The sequence below is a fragment of the Amblyomma maculatum genome, chromosome 10 (assembly GCF_055883805.1).
Source record: "Amblyomma maculatum isolate TAMU_Amacu chromosome 10, ASM5588380v1, whole genome shotgun sequence".
Taxonomy (NCBI): domain Eukaryota; kingdom Metazoa; phylum Arthropoda; class Arachnida; order Ixodida; family Ixodidae; genus Amblyomma; species Amblyomma maculatum.
In genome coordinates, this window is record NC_139353.1 from 143,743,269 (window position 1) to 143,761,937 (window position 18,669).

The following is an 18,669-nucleotide window of genomic DNA, read 5'->3' on the forward strand; positions in this document are numbered from 1 at the left end:
AAATGGGAAAAGTAGCATAGAGTTCCGTAAGGAGAACGAGCTGTTGTATCGATTTTATACCGACGCGACAGGGAGACGACTGCGACAGCTGGTAGTACCAGAGAAACACCGAAACACAGTCCTACAGACGGCACATGACGCCATAATGGCCGGTCACCTCGGATGTGAAAAAACGAAATCTCGAATATTGGAGGAATTCTTCTGGCCTGGTATCTGTGCAGACGTTCAACGATACGTCGCCTCATGTGACATCTGCCAGAGAACGATTCCAAAGGGTCGCGTACCCTGTGTCCCTCTCGGGAAGGCGCCTAGAGTGGCGATAGACGTAGTAGGACCAATTCAACAACCATCCAAAAGCGGAGACCGGTATATTCTTACTCTGATAGATTATGCCACCCGCTATCAAGATGCTGTCGCACTCCCCAGTGTCGAGACCGAGCGGGTCGCGGAAGCGCTGGTCGAGATATTCTCCAGGGTCGGGGTGCCTAGGGAAGTACTAAGCGACCGGGGAAGTAACTTCACCTCGGATCTCATGAAGGAAGTAGCTAGACTTCTATCGCTACGCCAACTGCACACAACTCCGTACCACCCTATGGCTAATGGCCTAGTCGAAAGATTCAATGGGACACTCAAGATGATGTTGAAGTGTATGTGCGCGGAAAAGCCCAGCGATTGGGACCGCTACCTGACTCCATTAATCTTTGCATACAGAGAGGTGCCCCAAGCCAGCTTGGGATTTTCCTTTTTTGAACTCCTCTACGGCCGTCACGTGAGAGGTCCTCTCACGATCCTCAAAGAAGTTTGGACTAACGAAGATTTGAATGAGGAAGTAAAAACCACGTACCAACACGTACTCGACCTTCGGAACCGAATTGAAGAGACGTGCCGTCTAGCACATGGAGAGCTGGAAAAAGCAGGTGCCCGCTATGCTAAGGTGTACAACCGAAGGGCTAAAGACCGGCAGTTCAGACCGGGCGACAAGGTGCTTGTGCTGCTCCCGACCGATAAGAATAAACTGCTCCTGCAGTGGAAGGGACCCTTCGAGGTAAAGGACAGAAATAGCGAAGTAGACTACACTATCGAAACGCCAAGTGGTCTCAAGCTATTTCATGCTAATTTGTTAAAACGATACGAGGAACGAGTAGACCCGACAGGAAAACCTCAATGCCTAACTATTGCCGTGTCTGACCTGGACGAAGAACAGAGCATCCCAGTTCCCGAATTTAAAAAGACAGAAGGGTTGGAAGATGTAAGGCTTGGGCTCAAATTATCTGTAGTACAGAAAACTGAAATGTAGAGGTGATGACTAAACACCATGCGATTTTCTCTAATGTGCCAGGAAAAACGGACTGGATCGAATGTCATCTAGAACTTACAAATGACATCCCAATACATGTGCGGCAGTATCCACTGCCTTTCACTACGCGTGAAAACGTGGAAAAGGAAGTACGAGAGATGAAGACCCTGGGAATAATTGAGGAATCCTTGTCACCATACAACTCACCCGTACTACTCGTACGAAACCAGACGAGACAAACAGGTTCGTGGTAGACTTCCGGCGGCTGAACACTGTGTTGGTGGCCGATTCGGAACCCATGCCGAGGGCAGACTCGGTATTCGCCAGCGTCGGAACAGCCAAGTACTTTTCCAAAGTGGATTTCGTGAAGGGATACTGGCAGATCCCGCTCTCTGAAGCTTCGAAACCTAAAACGACGTTCTCGACCACGTCTGGCCTTTATCAGTTTCGCTACATGCCTTTTGGTATCAAAACCGCACCAGCCGTTTTCGCAAAACTTATGCGATGAATCACAGAGGATCTTCCCGATGTATATCATTACTATGATGACGTCCTCGTGGCCAGCAAAACGTGGGAAGAACACCTCATGACACTGGAACAACTTTTCACGAGGATTGAGGCCGCTGGACTAACAATTTGCCCCAGCAAGTGTGAACTCGGAGTAGATGAAATAGACTTTTTAGGACACCGAATCAGAAGGGGACAACTAGCGCCACTGGGGAAAACTCTAGAAAAGATTCAGGCAGCACCAGCCCCAAAAACAAAGCGGCAAGTGCGTTCTTTCCTGGGGCTCACAGGATACTATCGGGAATTCATTCCAAACTACGCCGAAATCAGTGCCCCACTTACGCAACTCACAAAGAAAAGGGAAAGTAACCTCGTCAAGTGGACACCAGAACACGAGATAGCTTTCACAGAATTGAAACGGCACATAGCTAACCCCCCAATTCTGCGGCTTCCAGACTTTGAACAACCCTTCGTGTTACGCACAGATGCGTCCGACACAAGCCTTGGGGCGGTTCTGCTGCAACCTCACAATGGTACACTTCACCCCATAGCTTATGCTAGCAGAAAGCTGCTCTCCAGAGAGGTTGCATACAGTACCATTGAGAAAGAATGCTTAGCACTTGTGTGGGGAATTCAGAAGTTTAACACGTACCTCTATGGAACATCTTTCACAGTACAAACCGACCACCAACCACTCCGATACCTCCAGCAGGCAAAACACTTGAACAGCCTGGTGTTACGTTGGAGCTTGCTTCTACAAGAATATCAGTTTAGGGTAGAACACATAAAAGGTAACGAAAATGTGGGAGCCGACTATTTAAGTCGACTCTAGAGGAGACCAATGAAGGCGGGAACCAAAATAACTGTCTGCAAGTTCATCTTGAGTTCGAGGACAGCTCGATGAAAAAAAAAATAGTAATAATAATAAAAAAGCGTGGGCCACTTTTAGGTTGTTGATTCCTAGGTATATTCGACGGTAGTGTGTTGTCATTTTTGTGAATTTCATGGCATTGATGTATGAATTTTGTAATGTGCTATTACAGTTTGTGAAATTTGTGCAATTAGTGTGATGTGAACATTTGCCCCATACAATTGTGAGCGCATGCATGTGCGCGCGATGTTCGTGGTTGCTGTGAATATTGTGGGACAATATTCTTTAAGGGAGGGGCAGTGTCACGAAATCGGCGCGCATTTTCATCAAGCCGGCACGGCGCGAGACCCGCGTGGCGTCGCGTGGAAAGCATGTAGAGAAAAGCCCCCTTCCCCGCGCGGGAGAGCGCGTAGCTTTGTACGCATAGCCGTCACCCTCTTTCCCATTGCCCGGGGAGGACGGTGGTTCGTCGGACTGGAATACGCCAGAAAATTCCAGCATCTTCTATGGGACCTAGCCAATGACGACGCGCGGCTCGACGGGAGGAGAAGAGAGAGCTATAACCAGCGAAGCTAAGTGTGTGTGCGCGCTAGCTTTGACGCGTGCTAACAAACAGACGCGGCGCGCCCTATTAAAGAGACCGCGCCGCTTGTGAGTCAGTCAGTTCGTCAGTGTTTTGCGACGTGCTCGCCTGTGCTTCGGCTGGACTCCCGGGGATCACCCGCTGCTGGCAAGCCCACGGACTTTCAAGGGAGCGGCGCTCGTCTCCTATGGCGGCCACATCGTGACTCTTGAGGCGTCGGACTGCAACAGTGCCCGGTGAACAATTTGGTGTTTGTTTATGTAACGCTCTCGTGTTTGATCTGTTGTAAAGTCTGTGTTATTGAATCATTCTGTAGCTGCATGCTTAGCGTTTGTATTCTGTGAACCTCTCGTCTGTACATTTCAAGTGATCTTGTGTTCCTTTGTATCGTCTCTTGCTGTGCATAAATTGTGTTTTGTTTGTTACTTCTGACTCCGATCCTTTCTCTGGTTTGAACCGGCGACCGCTGGGCATCAAACGACCACCCCCTTCTGTCACTGCAAGGTAGTTGAATTCCGGCTGAGCTTGCCACGCAGGTCGAGGGCATCTCATTCGCGACCGGAACAGCTACCCCCACTCACTCTAAGGGTGTCTGGGAGTGTGCGCACCGTTAAGGGCGCATCGTTAATAATACCCCGTAATTATTAACGGGTGACACCGATGCATCCGAAAGACAAGGGGAAGATGGCATTAGTGACTCCCGATGGGTTATATGAATTTAACGTGATGCCTTTCGGCCTATGCAACGCTCCGGCTACCTTTAAAAGATTTATAGACACTCTTTTGCGTGGTCTGAAGTGGCAAATTTGCATGTGTTGCCTAGATGACGTAGTGATTTTTGGGAGGACCTTCGCCGAGCATAACAGCCGTTTAGCTGTGGTCCTTAACTGCATGGAGAAAGCGGGTCTCCTGCTGAACTCTGAGAAGTGCCGCTTCGGTGAACGCCAGATCGTTGTGCTTGGGCATTTGGTTGAGAAAGACGGTAGGCCTGACCCACAGAAGATTGAAGCTGTCAGCTGCGTCAAAGAGCCCAAGTCTGTGAAAGAACTCAAGAGCTTCCTGGGACTTTGCTCTTACTTTCGACGCTTCATCCCTAAGTTTGCTGACATAGGCTACCCCCTCACATGCCTCTTGTAGAAAGATATTCCTTTCAAATAGACTCCTGAATGTGATTCTGCGTTTCGCCAGTTCAAGTTTCTTCTTACCTCGCGGCCCATACTGCGTCATTTCAGCCCGACAGCTCCCACTGAACTCCACACTGAAGCAAGTGGCAGCGGCGTGGGTGCTGTGCTCATACAACGGCATGAAGGAAACCAACACGTTGTCGCTTACGCAAGTCGCACCCTTAGCAAGTCTGAACGCAACTATACCGTGACGGAGCAAGAGTGCCTTGCCGTCGTTTTTGGCGTACAGCGGTTTCGCTCGTACCTTTATGGACGTTCCTTTACAGTCATCACCGATCATCATTCACTTTGCTGGCTGGTAAATCTACGCGACCCCTGCGGTCGGTTGGCCCGCTGGGCATTACGCCTTCAGGAGTTCAACTTTACAGTGTCGTACAAAAGTGGCCGCCAACACGCTGACGCTGACTGCCTCTCGCGGCTGCCTCTCGCAACTACCCTCTGCGATGACAACTTTGACGACTATCTTGCCGCCGTTAACGTACAATTTTAGGGTCTTGCCACTTTCCAGCGAGAACAACGAAAAGATCAAGACTTGGTAGCACTTTTTGAAAAAGCTCGTGATCCGGCATCTGCGAACCCTTTCTGCATTCGCGATGGTTTGCTGTATCGAAAAAGTTACCCGTCTGGCGGTGCACGCTTTCTGCTAGTCATTCCGGCTAGCCTCTATTCCTCTGTTCTACACTCTATGCACGATGACGTTACAGCTGGGCACTTGGGGTTTGCCAAGACTCTTACGCGCATTAAGGAACGTTTCTACTGGCCAAATATGCGTCGAACGACTCAGCGTTACGTGAACTCCTGCGTGCAGTGCCAGCGGTTCAAGCTCCCCACGACTTCTCCGCCGGGCCACTTACACCCGGTGACACCACCGACCACACCATATGAGCAAGTGAGTGTTGACCTCATAGGCCCGTCTCCCCGCTCGTCCAAAGGCAATCGCTGGGTCATCGTGTTCGTTGATCATCTCACGCGTTACTGTGCAACTGCCGCCATCCCTTCCGCCACCGCCGCTGAAGTCTCGTTCTTTCCTCTTCACGCTGTCGTCCTCCGTCATGGGCCTCCTCGTGTAATTATCAGTGACCGAGGCCGCCAGTTTACGGCAGATGTTGTGGAACAGCTTCTGCGCTATTGCGCTTGCCAGTTGCGTCACTCTACGCCGTACCATCCCCAGACAAATGGCCTCGTCAAACGTACAAACCGGACACTGACAAACATGCTTGCGATGTATCTTGACTCGCGGCACAAGAACTGAGATGACGTGCTTCCTTTCATTACTTACGCCTATAACACCTCGAAGCATGAGACAACTTCTTATAGTCCATTTTTCCTCCTCTACGCCCGTCCGCCTCGACGTTCTCTTGACACCATTTTGCCGTTCTCTCTCGACACCGAGCCGTCTGTTTCGACCACCCTCTGCCACGCTGAAGAGGCTCGTCGGGTCGCCCGATTACGCACTCTGGCCTCGCAGGACCGCTCTAAGCAGCGCTACGATCGTGGGCATCAGGATGTCTCCTACCTTCCCGGCGACTTAGTATGGCTCTGGACACCTCTTCACAAGCGTGGTTTGTCCCAGAAGCTGTTGTCGCACTACACAGGCCCATTTATTGTGCTCAAACGCATCAATGAGTTTAATTACGTCGTGTCTCGCCAATGTTCCCACGGTCGCGCCTCTCGGAAAACACAGGTAATTCATTTCGCAAGAATGAAGCGCTACCACTCTCGCTCGGGACTCTGACAGCCCAGGGGCTTCGTCTGCGAAGGGGGAAATGTCAGGCATGCGCACAGAAGAGGAGGAGGAAGTGCAAAAAGAGGCTCTCCGGAATAGAGGAAGAAGAAGAAGAAGCTCACCATCTGTTAGCACATCAGGCTAACAGCACAACAGCGACGACGACGACGACAGCTTTATGCCTTGACCACTGGGCAGCGCGTATCGATCGGCTAAGTATTGGGTTGCTGGTCCCGGTTTTGTCTTTCTCCTGTGCTTCTTTTGTTCTCTGTTGACTAACGCACGCGGTGACATTGTCAATTTAAGGTAATGTCGACGCAGTCCCCCGGCCAAGGGCGCTCCCCTTGGTCGGCTTCCCTCCTGACCGATGATCTGCCCTTGGAAGCTTTTCAGAGCTCCGGTGTCCGCAACATCCCTGTGGCACTCGTACCTAAGGATGGGGGCACCATTAAAATGAACAACCCAGGAGCTGTTCGAGCTGCCCTTCAGGAAATCACTTCCTTCTACGAAGGAATAGCCGAGGTGCTCCAATTTGGTCGCGGCGGGATTCTTTGCCGTTCGCAAGAACTATCATGCATAAAGGACCTACTAAAATGCTCCTCTTTCGCCTCTCATCAGGTAAGCAGTTTTATCCCTTCACACCTGGCTTGCACAAGAGGTCTAGTCCGAGGTGTAGATTCCTCATTAAGTCCACAAGAAACCCTTGACCTTCTTTCCGCGGCAGGCGTTGTTGCGGTGTATCGCTGTAGCCGGGAGGTAAATAATGTTCGTGTGCCGACAGAATCGGTTATTGCTACATTTGCAGGCACAGTATGTCCATCGGAGATTAAAGCGTGGCCTTTAATATTCAGAGTTGATCACCTACCATCAAAGCCTCTGCAGTGCAACAACTGTTGGCGTTATGGCCATACTGCAGGCGGTTGCAAATCCACTTTGCGGTGTTGCAAATGCGGTGAAGCACATAAAACACACTTATGCTCTGATCAAATTCTCAAATGTTGTCTTTGCGGCGAACTTCACTCAGCAAATTCTTTGGAATGTCCCTCTAGAGCGCATGAAATGAAAATTCTGGAGATTATTGACCGTAAACGCTGCTCGAGGCGTGAGGCAATTCAGGAAATTAAAGACAGAGCTCATGGGTATGCAGGTGTGTCGGCCCGTTCAGGAGCTCCATTAGATTCCACGATGTCTAAAACCATAATAACTGCTATGGAAGCAACCATGACTAAAATGGTGGATAGGAGTGTGACAATAGTCACAGAATGCATATCCAATGTTCTAGCAGCTAATAATACTCAGACTGTGCAACCTGCTATGGTTTCTTCTACGGCACCTGGACATTCACTATCAGTGCAGCACTCATTAACTGCAATGTCTTGTTCGCAAAATGAGTCTCTTTCCGCATTACCTATGCTTAATTCCAACAAGTCAGACGAGGCTCACGATGGAGATATGGATGAGACAGATACGCGAATTCTAAAACGCAGTGGATCCCCGTTGTCAAACCCGTCATCACCTCGCCCACAAGCAAAATCAAAAAAGCAACAGCTAGGATCTAAACCAAAGGAAAACATTTTGGGGCAGGCTGTTGCTGCTGCCCGGATTACATAAACATAGGAAAGTTAAAAGTTCTTCAGTGGAATTGTAGATCTCTTCTTTCAGCTACTACAGATTTAGTTTATCTTTCTTTAAAACATAATCCAGAATAATTGTTTTACAAGAAACTTGGCTTACAACTGAAAAACATTTTCACTTACAAAATTATCTATCATTTCGACAAGATCGCCAGTCAAGAGGTGGTGGGTTACTAATTCTAGTTTCTTCAAAATTTTGTCATAGGGCTAAGATTTCCTTTCAATATTCTAGTTTAGATTCGGAATTATTGGCTCTAGATTTTGAAATTCCAGGGTTCAGTCCGTTTACATTAGCGAATATTTATTTCCCTCATGGTGTTCAGGACACCAGATCTCTAGACCACCTACTAGTTAATTGTCAAAATTCGGTTATTTTGGCTGGAGATTTTAATTCGCACCATGTATCGTGGGGTTACAAGACGGATCCCTGCGGCAAGCGTCTGTGGGATTGGCTTTCAGACAATAACCTTCACTGCATGAATTCTGGCTTACCAACTTTTGTACGTGCTCAAAGTCAATCTGTGATAGATTTAACTTTTTCAAACACTAGTGTTTCTATACTAAATTGGTCGACAATTGATGGTGGCACCTCTAGCGACCATATACCTATTGTTTTTGAGGTTAACTGCCGCTTAACTCTGCCGACATCTCAGTTGAGATCATACGTAAATTATAACCAGTTTCACTCATTTTTGATTTCGTCTCTTGAGTCTGTGGTTGAGTATACGGAAGAGTTAAAATCGCAAACATTGTGCCAGGCTATTGCATCCTGTCGTAAGAAGTGTGAATTTTTAGTACGTGCATCTAAAGGCAATGCACCACCAAAATGGTGGAATGCAGATTGTTCGCGCGATTATAGAAGAAGAAAGGCTGCATGGAAGAAGCTCCTTCACAACCAGTGCCCCAAAAATTGGCATGATTATAAATTTTTTGCAGCTGCATTTAAACGCACAGTCGCACAAGCGAAAGATAATTATGATAATGAGTATTTCAATTACCTTTCACAATCTAATAACCGACGTGCACTTTTCAGGTTTTTAAAATCGCGGAAAAAGATTCCTGTCTCAGAAAATTTACCCTCATGTGTTTCGACTCCTCAAGAAGCTCTTAGAACAGTAGAAAACATCGCTAAAGGTTTAGAAAAGCGTTTTTTGTCAACACTTCCCAAATACCCTACGTTAGTAGGCCCAGTATATACGGTTAAGGATGTTCCTAAAATTACTTTTTCTCAGCTTTCTTCGATTATAATGACGTTGCCAACTGCTGCGCCTGGCCCTGACGGAGTAACGTCAAAAATGTTAAAAATCCTCTTTGAAGTGTCTCCAAATTCCTTGTTAGAATTGGTAAATTATTCAATTATTCATTCTTGGATACCTGGTGACTGGAAACTAGCCAAAGTGATTCCTTTACGGAAACACAATGGCGGTGGCTATACTTTGGAAAATATCAGACCAATATCTTTAACATCAAACTTGGTAAAATTAATTGAAAGGGTCGTACTCAAACGTGTTACCGAGTTTGTCGAACAAAAACATATTCTTAGTCCCTGTCAAATCGGATTTCGAGCAAAATTTTCAATATGAAATGCACATACCGACCTTGAGAGTCGAATTCTTCTTGCGCGGCGCAAAAAAAATGCATGCTGCATTGGTGATTCTAGATATAGAGAAGGCTTATGATAGTGTAGAGCCCCGAATTTTATTGCACAGATTAGAATCGCTATGCTTTCCACAATACTTAATTGATTGGATATCTACATTCCTACAAAACAGACAATTTTACTGTTCATTGAATGGAGTACATTCTAGCAAATATCAACAAACCAGAGGTGTCCCTCAAGGGGCAGTTCTCTCGCCCGTGCTCTTTAACATTTTAATGAGTTCAATTCCCACTCATCAGGAGATCCGCACGTATGTCTATGCGGATGACATCGCATTCTTTACGGCTGCACCTGACATTCAATCCCTCAACAGGCGCCTGCAATCGTACCTAAGCTTCCTTCAAAATTGATTAGATGACTTAAAATTTAAATTAAATGTTAAAAAGTGCGCGTTCCTTGTTTTCCAAATTCAGGATCCGGTAACTCTTGCTCTAACATTTAAGCAGGAAATGATTCCTCAAGTTAAGTCTTTGAAATATCTAGGGGTGATTTACGATGACCATCTGGCATGGAGGGATCACATTGAACATGTTGCAGCGAAGGGGGCACGTGCTGTGGGTATGTTGCGCAGGTTAAGCAGTCCAAGGTCTGGGATGCGGCGAGACGCACTATTAATGATTTATGTTATGTATGTCCGCCCAATTATAGAATTTGGATCTGTGTTATTTTCTGCTTCACCTGCTTACAAAATTCGTCCGCTTGTTCTTTTAGAGCGGGAAGCGCTTAGATTATGCCTTGGGCTCCCCAAATTCGTGGCTAATAATGTATTATACCTTGAAGCCCGAATACCACCGTTAATTACTAGATTACAATTCTTGACTGTCCAGACGTATCTGAAAATATATGAATCACAATTCCACCGCTCCATATCAATTTTTTGTTCCGAGCCAGACTCCTTTTTTGGAGTCGTATGGCCTCGGTTTCATACCCCGCAGGTAATTCTAGTGCAAAATCTGTTACAACCTTTGCACGTAGTCCTTTCTAACATCTTTCCAACAAAAGTAAGTGCATCGTCGGTTCAAATTATCTTTGATGACATTTTCCCAAATAATGCGAAACACTTAGCACCTCACATTTTAAATGGATTGTTAGAAGATCATTTACAAAGTCTTCCCGTTAGCATAACAATAGCAATGGATGCTTCTCAATTTAATGAAAAAGCCGGCGTTGGAATATACTGTCCGCTTTTAGACTGGGCTTTTTCAGTCCGTCTTCCGGATTTTACTCCAATTTTCCAGGCGGAGTTGCTGGCGGTGGTGCTTGCTCTGCGCAAACTAGACACAACATACTCAACAGTGGCTGTAATTACAGACTCTTATTCTTTGTGCTTGTCGCTTTCTTCGAATATGGACTCGCAAATTTTAAACACCTTTCTTTCATTGCTCCCCTCACATTTGAGGCTCATACATATAGTGTGGGTACCAGGACACAGCAATGTGACAGCCAATGAGATTGCAGACAGACTAGCCAAAGATTCTCTGAACGGCCCTGTATTGCCCATCCTCCCGGCAACAGCGTACATAACAGCAGCAAGATTTCGGCGGCGTGCCTTATTAAGCACGCAGTCTGGATCTATTTTATCCTCGGATGACTACCTGCACCTCAAGTATTCGTGGAATAGGAAATCATGTCAATCAAGGCAGACTGAGGTCTCTCTAACAAGGCTACGCTGTCGTATTCCGCCCCTAAATTTCTATATGCACAGGTCTGGTTTGGCGCTTTCTCCTGTCTGCGCATTCTGCGGGGAACCGGAAACAATAGACCATTTATTGATATTTTGCCGCCGTTTTACCATGATGAGAAAACGATACTTAGAGAAGCCGTTACAACAGCTGGGTCTTAATTTGAGCAGCCAAATTTTATTATCGTTCGGTGCCACCATGCTTGGGTACAGCCACAGGTATGTTTTCAACGCCATTCAAAACTTCTTAATAGAAACAAAACGTCTACCTGGCTAATATGCTTTGAAGTTTTATTCTGTACATATAAATCTTACTATTCTCTTACTGCGTGCGTTAGTATTTACTATTATATATTTTGGTTTATCATATCTACATTTCCTTTTCTATTCCCTAGCATTTATTATTTTTTTTTTCCGATGTAGTTATACATCTCAAAATCTAATATCTCTGCACCCCAATTCTTGGCCGATCCCCCTGTGTGGGTATGTGCCATCACATTAGAGGAGAACAACAACAACAACATCAGGCTAAGGTGCAGAATCACTCTGTAAATAAACCCTAACAATATTTACAGCACTTCCCATAGACAGCAATACTCCAAGTATAGAATACACTAAAAGACACATGAATCACCATAGTGTTATTTTGCTCACGTCTTTGGTAGCTAGTTCCAAATGGACAAACGTGTACACTGAAAGTGATCTCTCTAAGTCATATGATACATTTGATCTCGCTAAGTCATATGATGCATTCATTTCTACACCCCGCCAGGGTGGCGCAGTGGTTACGGCGCTCGACTACTGCTCCCAAGGACACGGGATCTAATCCCGGGCTCGGAGGCCGCTTTTCGCTGGAGCCGAAACGCAAGGCGCCCGTGTGCTGTGCGATGTCAGTGGACGTTAAAGAACCCTAGGTGGTCGAAATTTCCGGAGTGCTCCACTGGACGTCTCTCATAGCCTGAGTCGCTTCGGGACATTAAACCCAACAAACGAAACTAAACCATTCATTTCTACACTACAGAAACACTATAATGTTGCATTTCTCTTATCAACGATGCTGCAGCACAAAAAAGCCCGGAAACCATGGACAACTAATGATCTTTATAAGCTCATTTAAAAAGGGAAATGTAAAAAATGTTGTCTGATTCTAAAAACAGGTGAAGTTGAACTGTTTCACGAATTCCAACGCTTCAGGAGTATGTTAACTTCAGATCTTAATAAATCAAATTCGCTTTTTTTCAACGTAGGTTGGAGAACTCAACCCAATATAGCAACAGAATATGAAGGGTTTTTAGTAAGTTTGACCGGCGCCCCCACGGCTCTCTTGCCTTTAGAATTAGAAATAATGGAAGAACATACTCCGTGAATGATTAGCTAGTTTCTTTAACAATTATTTAATTAATGTCGGAGCTCCAATGGGAGTGCCAAATAATCAACCAGAGTGCAACCCTTAATGTTATATTAATGATGTCATAAAGGACAGTACATTTCTTTCTCCTACATCTGAGGATGAAGTTATTTCTCTTTTGAATTCCCTTGACAACAAATCGGTTGCTGGGGAAGATAATAAATTATTGTAATATATTATTATGATAAATTATGATTTTAAAAGATGATATTATTCCCTACTGATTAAGGCACTTGCAGATAGCATAGCGAGATTCCTACCTCATATTTTCAGTCAACACTAGCCTTTGGTACTTTCCCACAACGACTGGAAATTGGTCGTGTTACTCAAATACACAGGGAGTAAATACAATGAGCTAAACAATTAGAGGTCAATCTCAGTGTTGTCACATTACTCCAGAGTTGCAGAGCGTGTCTTATATAAACGATGTGGCACTTTTTATCGTCAAGGAAAGTGACAGTCGATTAGTAGTACGGATTTCAAGAGGGGAAATTCACCAAAACAGGCCTGCTGCATATTAAACATAAAATCAATCGTAACATCGAAAACAAGCTATATACAGTTGAAATTTATCTAGACTTTCGTAAGGAGTTTGATTCTGAAGAACACTGTAAATTTGAAGCATATGGTTTTAGAGGCACAGCACAAAGACTGATACGCACTTATTTACAGTTGAGGTCTCAGTTCATTCCCATACATGTCATTACATAAGGGAAAGATAAGATTATATACGACGTTCGACATTGTGTAAGGGGTTGCTGTATACTCACAAAACAAGTCTTTTTTTCTGAGGGAGCCTTGAAGAACCTGAGACCACGTCAAACGCATGGCTGAATGAGCTCGGTTTATCAGTGCATAGAAACAAGCTTCATATAAATAGAACCAAAACAAAATATATAATATTTTCTGACAAAAACAAGCCCATTCTAAACAATATGAGCCTGTGCTGTAATGATGCATTGCTTGAGCTTGAGCATTCGTAGGTGTCACTTTCCATTCAAACCTAACATGGTACTACCATGTGGGAATTGTAGGCATGAAAGTAGCGTGATGTATTGGAATTTTAAGCCGCCTTCGAAACCTTATCCCCGTCAGACTCAAAAAGCAGCTCTTTTTCTCAATTTAAATACAGCGCCTTAGTAGGGGGAGCCGGAAATAAGACTGATAATGATAGACTGTATGTACTGCAGCGAAGATCAATTAGAGCATTATATAAGGAAAAGTTAGGCACCGTAACATTCATGGCAAAACATATTAGCCTACCTTTCTACGATATATACAACCAGAAATTATCTATGTATGTATTTTCTGAAGTATCGTTCAATTACAATAGCTTTTCTAGTCATTATTTAAATAGAAATACTGGTCAGAATTTGAGGAGGACCCATTGTTGTTCATAAACCTCGGACAAATTACGCCAAACAGACAATCCAACCTCAAATCATGAAATTATGTAGTAGGTTTGCAAGAATGTGTGGAAGTTGCGAACTTTCAAACGATGAAAAAAAGCCTCTTTTTGCTTCAAATAGGAAACCAAATACATTAGTAAAGCAGATATGAAATCGCAGCGTATTGTGCTCTTCTTTTATGTTGTGTACAGTTTCAAGATAACATTTTTTAAGATATAAGTTTCTAGATATGCTGCTCCCGTTCGAGGAAATCGATGTATTTTGGAGCTACAACCGCAGATCGACACACTTTTGAATTCACAATCAGGCCTTGCATATTGATGTAGGGTTTTAGGCGCTAACAATGACAAGGACAAGAAAGGCGACACATAAACACAAGCATTAACTATCAACTGACTTTAATGGCAGAAGGCAAAAGTACATTTACGCATTCCAAATCAATGTTGTGGCAACAAAAGCCGAAGGATGCAGAGAAAGAAACCAAAGTGAATAACAATGATAAAAAATACATTAAAGGTAAAGAGCCAGGAAAGCAAGGCACATGCGCGGGTGGGCGTGTGTAACACACGAACAGACAATCAGCGGGATGTTGCGTTGATAAAATCAACCTCAGCCGCGAACAGAGATAAAGAGGTTTCGCTGATGCACTCGTTGCTAAGTTTCTTGTGTTTCTTATCATGATAGGCTTCTACGTCAATCCGTGCCGTCTGTTCACTCCGAGCCACAACATGCATGACATTTACTTACGTGAGCAACTATGGGCTTGTAATTATCATCTTTTTTTTATTTTCGGGCGTGCTCCCGCAGACGGTCATTGACACAACGCCCAGTTTGGCTGATGTAATAATTTCCACAAAACATGGGAATGGAGTGAACCACTCCAGTGCAAATCATTACGAACAGCTTACCATGGTTTCACGCACTCTCACTTTTTCGCGTTATAAATGCGTGGGTAGAGTTCTCCCAACTTTTTGTGAGCCGAGAACATAACACGTACACCGTGCCTGCAAGCGAATTTTTTGAGGTTGTGCGAGTTTTTGAATGTAGGGCATACCCTCAGGCCTAGGGGGCTTTTGTTAAGCGCTAGCCGTTGTTTGTTCCTTTGCAGGTTTGAACCTCCGAAGCATGGCCTTGGCGACGACTGTCAGAATCGACCAGGGGAACCCTGCAGCCAAACGCCGGCTTATTTGGCAGTGAAAACTCTGAAACATCTTATGTGGGCGCGACTTTCGGAGATCATATTCCAAGAACATTAACGCTATACCTGTTTCAGAATCTCTTGTTGCAGGTTTTGAAACACTTCAAGCGTATTTTTTTCGGCTTCGTTTGAGATGAAATTTTCTCTATCTCCAGATGAAATACTGTAATTTAACACGTTTTTCTCGTATCGCGTTGTTTTCTCTTGCAGCACTATAAATTTCTTTCTGACAGATGTAAAGCATTCTTCCAGCAGCTCCACCCTGTCCTCGGTTGTTTAACGGATTTATGTGTTGTAATGTTTTGCTGCCGAATTTCGACTACTGGTTCATGGTTGTGCTGCTGGCAGGCAGATTGCAGCACTTGGTATGTGTCTTGAGTGTCGTGATAGTGTTGGTTCTCTCTGTGAGGTTGTGCCAGTACATGCACTGGATTGCGGTGCTTCGTGGGAGCGAATGATATCCATGTTAAACTTTGGTGTGTGGCACTGCCATACATCTTTAAATTATCTATTATAAGACCGTTGTTAGTAGTGTTGAATAAGGCGTGTTGAATAAGGACAAGAGGTTGCCTCAAGTTGCAGTGTCGCGATTTCCCAAACAACTCCATACCTGTGTAATGTAGCTGCAGAATGAGCTCAATGTTTTTTTTTTTTAATATTGTTGGTAATATTTGCTGTACCATTCTCCCATGGCAACTTAAGTAAATTACATCACACTTTCTGATTAGCGCTGTGCCTGCACAGCATCATCTTGGCAGTGAAGATAAATTTCATTTTTTCTGTGCCAAGCCCAGAACCCATGTACCTAAATTTAGCCTCCACTAGCTATTCTTCTTAATGATGCATGCTTGCTATTTGATGAAGCGCTCAAACATATATGCGTGTGCCTCCAGTGTATCATTGACATTGCGATGACAATGCTCTGTCATATTAAAGCATGCTTTGTTGGCACCTGGCTCTAAAATCGCTTGTCAAGAAGTCATTCCAACAGTTTTTAGTACCTGCTGGGCCTGAAGTCAGTTATTCCCATCGCTTGCAGCCATTCGAAAAGTCAGTTGGCGTTGTCCAATGGGAACCTGTCATTGAAAATATTTGCGACAGGTCAGGAAATGAAAAAAGGTTTTGAATTTAAAAGTAACTTGGTAGCTGCAATGATCAGGTGAGAAAATGGAAAAATGCTTTTTTGTGAATTTTAAACTTCACAACCTGATACCTTCCCTACTTCTACACTTGCCTTTTAGAAGGGCAAATTACTTCGTCAAGCTACAGTTATTTTACCCGCAGTTGAAATTTTCCCGCCTATTCCGAGACCGCACAGTCGCCGCACGCGTTTCAGACTCAACTTCATGAATTCTTGAAAATACCGACCTGATGGGCAGTTGTCAACATATACGCGCGAAGCATTGTGATAGGACAGGTTTCGTCTTCTTACGTTGTGATTCTAATCGCAGGGTTCGTACGTGCAGCGCCAACACATGGTAAGAGCCGTCAAATGGCGCAAGCCTAGCGCATAGTGTTCCCAACGCGCAGACGACTAACGTAGTACGCAAAAGCCATAGTATTGAAACTGCAAAAGAAGACTGCGTGGTTAGCAGTTTCGGTTTCCCTGAAATGTCATTAAAAACTGCTTGAAGTGATTGAGCAATCACTTATATTAAACATTTTTTTCTTTTTAAAAATTACTAGTAAATATCGGTTTCCGCGCTGCGCACAACTTAGCCAATGGTAAAAAGAGCCATTGCTTATTTCGAAGAAATATTACACTAAATAGCTCTTTAGCTCCTTTTCTTGCACATTTTAGCCAGATTATGGAATGTTGGGATATTTTACTGTAGAACAAAGTTTATTTTCGCATTATTTTTTGGCAAAAAGTTGTAGCTCTGCGCCCGGTAGCTCTGCGCCCCATGATTTTTTGGCAGTCCATGGTTACCGTATTGGTCGTCAGGAAGCTCTGTAGAAACTCCCATAAATGGCGGCACAGCTTTCCCTCTAGATAAGAGTAAGAAACTGTATAGTACTCCAAGCACCTTTTTGGTCAAGATGAACAAGCGACTCTCTGGTCATTTTGGGTGGCTGAAATGCTGCACACAGGAGGACAAATTTTAGACTGACAGCACAAATAAAACTAACGGGATGCTCATGCAGATGGAAAATGACCTTTCTCAGGCGAATGTCCTCAGATTAAATTTAAGTTTAGGAGATCGTTTAGGTATTCCCTGTGCAGGAATCTTGAGTAACAGGCTAAGGGTGCAAGGCAATAATCCAAATAATATGCAATACAGTGTAAATGATGACACGATTCAGTAAGTTTTCCCTATATCTTGCGGTAACTTCCTGTAATATCGGAGCACTTCATAAAGGCCAACTGTGTTCCTCCATAAATAGTGCTCAAAATATCTTTACGCTCGCACCTCCCAGAAAGAGCTGGCTAAAATGATAGTAAATATTCAGCAGGTAGAGAACCAAGCAATACAGTTGAGTACAATATATGAAAGACAGCATACATAGTTGTATCACCGCAGAGGCAGCAAAAATAGTTTTAAGAGAGGCAAAAAAAAATAAATTAACATACGCGGGATCCCGAGCTCGATCGATCGACCGAGTATATGGTCGTGTAAGTGCGCTGCATACTATTATGGCTGCGAGGGCATGGTACGTGCGATGCAGGACGCAAACGAAAACCCACGATATATTTTGCATTCTGCTTTTGGAGATTTCTTGGGTAACCTATTGTACATACGCACTGCTAGGGAAATGAGAACCTTATTATGATACAGGAATAAAAATGCCAACAGTCGGCGAGGCCGAGTAAAGCACTGTGGATATTTTTATTCTTATTTCCTGCAATCGGTATGAATAAGTACTATGATCACATTAGGAATAAAGGTAATTAAATGCAAAGCGCCCGGAAGAACAACGCGCCGATCGAAAGAAATGAACCCATGACCTCAAAATAATGCGGACAACACTATTGCCAGCTCAGCTAACGCGATGGCTTTTCATAATTCTATGTTTCTCCTATATTAATTTTGCCTGTAACCAAACGCTAAGAGCGGTCCCTAGCACTACCCCCATCCATAGCGGCAGACGTGGAACGTCCTATTTTGCCGTGAGTGTCATGTTGGACGTAATCGATAGCCAGGAAGACGGAAACCAAACCCACTGTCGATCACCTTCCACGTGATGTTCTCGGCAACACAGGACGTACGCTTTATGTCCACCGCTATGAATGAAGATGGCGCTGGTGAACACTCTCAATGTTCGGTTCCAAGCAAAATTAATACCCAAGAAAAGTAGAAAGAATGACAGCTGTCGATGTAGCTCAGTTAGTAAAAGCACCAGACACAATATTTCGAAGTGTTGGGTTTGTTTCCCACCTTCGGTGCGTTGTTCTTCCTTCTAGTTTGCATTTATCTAAACTTATTGCAGTATTATTTCATGCCGATTGCAGAAAATAAAAACAAAATTCCCTGCGCTTTCCTTGGCCTCAACGACATGAGCATATTTAATA